The sequence below is a fragment of the Hemitrygon akajei genome, unplaced genomic scaffold (assembly GCF_048418815.1).
Source record: "Hemitrygon akajei unplaced genomic scaffold, sHemAka1.3 Scf000147, whole genome shotgun sequence".
Lineage (NCBI taxonomy): Eukaryota > Metazoa > Chordata > Chondrichthyes > Myliobatiformes > Dasyatidae > Hemitrygon > Hemitrygon akajei.
The window spans coordinates 137,467-143,717 of NW_027332033.1; positions in this window are offsets into that span (position 1 = coordinate 137,467).

The window sequence follows — 6,251 nt, forward strand, 5'->3', positions numbered from 1 at the left end:
TCCCTCTGATCATCGACACTGTTCAGGGTTTTGCATTTAACAGTGTACTGTCGCATACATTCGACCTACCGAGCTGCCAAGATGATCATCACTAATCAAATCTCACTGAGATTTCTCAGGTCCTGTTGAATTTATTGCCAAGTGCACAAGTACGGGAAGGTACAGGTACAGAGAAATACTGACTTGTGGCAGCATCACAGGCAAGTACATTCAGATAACACAAGGAACACAAATTATACGATTCTCTGTCAGTAACAATCTATAAATATGCTTTACGTCATTAACGATATATAAAATACATTTTGTCATGATCAATTCTTAAAATGTGCATTTTGTGTCAACAACAGACTTGGAAATGTTGAATTTGATACCTGTCTCCATTCCTTCTGTAATCCACAACCAGCTCCTGTGTTTTTGTCACAATGAGGGAGAGGTTGTTTTCTTGACACCACTGTGTCGGGGTGATGACTTCTTCTCTGTCGGCTGCCTCGTTATTATTTCAGATTAGGACAGTCAGTGTAGTGTCGTCAGCAAATTTAATTAGCAGATTGGAGCTGTGGGTGGCGACACAAGTCATGGGTGCACAGAGTAAAGTAAGGGGCAAGAAGCCAACCCTGTGGGGTATGTGTGCTGAGGGTCAGAGAGAGAGAGAGAGAGAGGTGCGCGAGCCCATACTTACCACCTGCCGGCGATCTGACAGGAAGTCCAGGATCCAGCTACACAAGGCAGGGTGAAGGCCGAGGTCTCTGAGCTTCTTGTCGATACGTCACGCCTTCGTATGGCTACTGCTCTGCCCATGACTGCAAGGAACTGCAGAGAACATCAGAGAAACAAGCCTCCCCTCCATGGACTCTTCCTACACTTCCCCTCCCTCGGAAAAGCAGGTCATGTACTCAAAGATCCTCACAGCCTGGACATTCTTGCGGCAAACCCGCTCTCCCATCGGGGAAGAGATACAAAAACCTTAAAGCGCGAACCACCCGGCTCAAGGACGGTTTCCTGTCTGTGGTTATAAGTCAAATGAATGATAAAATGGACTCGACCTCACAATGTAACTCGACGTGACCCTGCACCATATGTCTATCTGCACTGCGCTATCTCTGCAGCCATAATGCTTTGTTACATTGTTGTTTTGTCATTTTTATTTTTAGAATCTTTTTTTACTAGTACATAATCTTCTACAGCTATAGAATGAAACAAGACTTCAATAGATTAATATGTATAAAATTAATAAAGCTGAAGGAAAAAACTAATCGTAAAATATGAATATGGAAAATATATATAGGAAAAAGAAGGAAAAAGGAACCCCATCTAACTAGGGGGAGAAACCCACTAACTACAAAAAAGGGGAAAAAACCATTAAGAATCAACCCCCCGGAGCAATACGTTTAACCATCATCTAAACATAAAAATAGAATCATCAACCGCCATTTCATATTTATAAAAAAATTAAATTGGAAGGAAACCATATAGCATAATTCAAATTAAATGATAATATTTAGCAAAGAACCACATCTTCTCTCAAAATCGAATCGAGGATCAAAAGTTCTACTTCTAATTTTTTCAAACTAAGACATAATATTCCTTGAGAAAACCATTCAATTAATGTAGGGGAAGAAAAATCTTTCCATTTTAATAAAATAGCCCTTCTTGTCAGTAGCGTAACAAATGCAATTACTTGTTGATCTGAAGATGAAATACCCTGAATCTGATGTGAAGCTATTCCAAATAGAACAGTCAACCTATTAGATAGATAGATAGATAGATAGATACTTTATTCATCCCCATGGGGAAATTCAACATTTTTTCCAATGTCCCATACACTTGTTGTAGCAAAAACTCATTACATAAAATACTTAACTCAGTAATAATATGATATGCATCTAAAATCACTAACTCAAAAAGCATTAATAATAGCTTTAAAAAAAAAGTTCTTAAGTCCTGGCAGTTGAATTGTAAAGCCTAATGGCATTGGGGAGTATTGACCTCTTCATCCTGTCTGAGGAGCATTGCATCGACAGTAACCTGTCGCTGAAACTGCTTCTCTGTCTCTGGATGGTGCTATGTAGAGGATGTTCAGGGTTTTCCATAATTGACCGTAGCCTACTCAGCGCCCTTCGCTCAGCTACCGATGTTAAACTCTCCAGTACTTTGCCCACGACAGAGCCCGCCTTCCTTATCAGCTTATTAAGACGTGAGGCGTCCTTCTTCTTAATGCTTCCTCCCCAACACGCCACCACAAAGAAGAGGGCGCTCTCAACAACTGACCTATAGAACATCTTCAGCATCTCACTGCAGACATTGAATGACGCCAACCTTCTAAGGAAGTACAGTCGACTCTGTGCCTTCCTGCACAAGGCATCTGTGTTGGCAGTCCAGTATTATTTATTAGGTATTTATTAGTATTTATTAGGTAGTAAATTAATTTTCAGAGCTTTAGAACTTGTTGAAAATAAAGACTTCCAAAACGATTTTAATGATGAACATGACCAGAACATATGTGACAATGTAGCAACTTCAGTTTTATATTTATCACAGCATTTGTCAATACTAGAAATATTTTAGATAGTTAATAATATAAATAGTTATTGTTAAATAATAACGGTGAACAATTTTAAATTGAATTGGCACATATAGAAGAAGAATTTCCGTTTTTCAAAACTCGAAGCCAATCTTCATTAACAAAGGCCATATTAAGTTCTCTCTCCCAATCTTGTTTAATCTTCAGTGATAGGTTCGCTTTTTGTAACAAAAATAAGTTATACATTCTGCTAATGGAAACTTTCTCGAAGGGATTCAATTTCAAAATGGTATCGAACAAATCAGATTCGTGTAAATATGGAAACTTAGGTAAACATTGTTGTAAAAAATGTCGAATCTGAACATATTGCAAAAAATGTGTATGAGTGAGAGAAAATTTGTTAATTAACTCTTCAAAGGTCATCAATCGACCATCACAAAATAAATCTGTAAAAGAATGGATCCCTTTATTTTTCCATAGGAGAAAAATGGGGACAGTTGTTGAAGGTTTAAATGAAATGTTTCGATACAAAAAAAACTGGACAACTAAATTGTTTCAAATTTTAAAAAATTACGAAACTGAACCCAAATCGGTCGGGATTGTTTAATAAACGGGTAAAGATATAAATTTGGAATTTTAGAGAGCTGTAAAGGTAATGGAGCTCCTAATATTGAAGTTAAAAGAAATTGTTTAACAGCTTTTAATTCCAAATCACCCCATAATGTTTTTTGGTTCTTATCAAGCCAATATAACCAAAAACATAATTGTCTAATATTCACAGCCCAATAATACAGTCTTAAATTAGAAAGTGCAAGTCCACCATCTTTTTTTAGATTTTTGTAAATGATACTTATTAATTCTTGGTCTCTTATTGTTCCAAATAAAGGAAGAAATAAGAGAGTCAATTTGATTGAAATTTTTTTTAGTAAAAAAGATATGTATACCAAACAAGGCAGTAAGGGGATTTGGGTCAAATTGGACCCTAAAAAGTTGTGAAAAGGTATGGAATACTTCCCGCCAAAACTTTTCAATTGTAGGACAAAACCAAAACATATGAATTAAAGAGGCATCAGCAGAATTGCATTTATTACAGAGTGGAGAAACATTCAGATAAAAACTGGACAGCTTCTGTTTAGAAATGTAAGCTCTATGAACGACTTTAAATTGTAGAAGAGAATGACGAGCACAGAAAGATGATTTATTAACCCGTTTAAGAATTTTATTCCATCTAACATCAGAAATCTGACAAGTTAGGTCATCCACCCAATCTTTTTTTATTTAATCTAAAAAGTCTTGTCGAGAATCAATCAACAAGTTATAGATACCGGTAATAGAACCATTAACAAAGGTTTTAAATTTAAAAATATGGAAATATGGAAACTTAGGTAAATATTGCTGTTAAAAATGTCCAAACTGAACATATTGCTGAAAATGTGTATGAGCAAGAGAAAATTTGTTAAATAACTCTTCAAAGGTCATCAATCGACAACCACAAAATAAATCTGTAAAAGATTGGATCCCCTTTATTTTTCCATAGGAGAAAAATAGGGGTCAGTTGTTGAAGGTTTAAAAGAAAAGTTTCGATATAAAAAACTAGACAACTTAAATTGTTTAAATTTTTTTAAAAAACGAAACTGAACACAAATCCGTAGGGATTGTTTAATAACCGGGTAAAGAGTTAAATTTGGAATTTTAGAGAGCTGTATAGGTAAACTACTTAAAACTACTTAAGTAAACTACTTAAGAACTTTTTAAAAGCTATTATTAATGCTTTTTGAGAGAGTGATTTAGATGCATATCATATTTTTACTGAGTTAAGTATTGTATGTAATTAGTTTTGCTACAACAAGTGTATGGGACATTGGAAAAAATGTTGAATTTCCCCATGGAGATGAATAAAGTATCTATCTAACTATCTATCTATCTATCTATCTATCTATCTATCTATCTATCTATCTATCTATCTATCTATCTATCTATCTATCTATCTATCTATCTATCTAATGGAGCTCCTAAAATTGAAGTTAAATAAAGTTGTTTTAACAGCTTTTAATTCCAAATCAACCCATAATGATTTTTGGTTCTTACCAAGCCAATATAACCAAAAACATAATTGTCTAATACTCACAGCCCAATTAAATTCACAGTCTTAAATTAGGAAGTGCAAGTCCACCATCTTTTTTAGATTTGTGTAAATGATACTTATTAATTCTTGGTCTTTTATTGTTCCAAAATAAAGGAAGAAATAAGAGAGTCAATTTGATCGATTTTTTTTAGTTAAAAAGATATGTATATTTTCAAATATATAAAAATCTAGGTAAAATCATGATTTTCACAGCATGAATACAACCTATTAAAGAAAAAGTAAGTGGATTTCTATCTAGAAAATAGTTGCTTCATGGAGTCCATTAAAGGAACTACGTTCGCTTTATAGAGATCTTTATGTTTTTTTAGTAATTATAATAGCTAGATATCTAAATGTATTAACAATTCTAAAAGGAATACCATCATATATACTAACATGGACATTTAATGGAAACAATTCGCTTTTATTTAAGTTAACTTTATATCCTGAAAATGTACCAAAATATTTAAGTGCTTCCAAAACATTAGGGAATTGATTCCTCAAGACTTGAAATAAAAACAAAAGATCATCTACATAAAGAGAGGTCTTATGTATCGTTCCATTCATAGAGATACCATGAATACTTTTAGCTTCACGTAGTGTTATAACTAAAGGCTCCAATACAAGATTAAACAATAAAGGGCTTAAAGGACATCCCTGTCTAGTGCCACGAGAAAGTGACAAAAAAGAAGAGCTGCAGTTATTAGTAATGACAAGCTCAAAGGCGGCTTCCTGTCTGTGGTTATAAGCCAAATGAATGATAAAATGGACTCGGCCTCACAATGTAACTCGACGTGATCCTGCACCATATGTCTATCTGCACTGCACTTTCTCTGCAGCCATAATGCTTTGTTACAGTGATTGTTCTGTCGTATATCAGCTCAATGTACTGTTGTAATGTATCGATCTGTGTGGATGGTACGTCAGGCAAAGTTATCACTGTAGCTCAGTACGTGATGATAATAAACAAATTCCCCATTTTAATTGTGTGGAAATATTAGACAGACTGATTTTCTGCTCTGGAACCACAGAAGGAAACCGAACTGTTTTCATTTCTGAACTGAAACTGTTGTCCAGCCTTTCGTTATAGCTCATGCCCTCTAATCCAGGCAGTATCCTGGTAAACCTCTTCCCCGCCCTCTCCAAAGCCCCGACATCCTTCCGAGAGATGGGGGCGACCAGAACTGCATGAAACACTCCAGATGTGGTCTAACTAGTTTTATAAAACTGTTGTTACGAACTGTGACGTTTAGAAACGAACCAACAACAATAGAGTTCACACTGGAGTCTGATTTGATGTTAAAAACCACTCTGTTTATTAGTATCTACTTATAACGTAGTAAATTAACGAAGTAAAGGAAAGTTTACAGCGTTAAGTGTATATATGTGTAAATATAATTCCCAGGCTAACGAGCCTGAGGGAACAAAGCTCAGAGTCTTGAGATGGTAAAGTAGGAAAGTTCAGTAATCCACGGAATAAATGACGGGAGAGAGATATTTGTAATCCAGGGTGGGTTAACACAAAATATTCCAACTGCAGAAAAAAAGCATGAAGGAGGTGTGGTGGGATGAAGATCATCACCGGATGCGGTGCAAAGCGGGGGG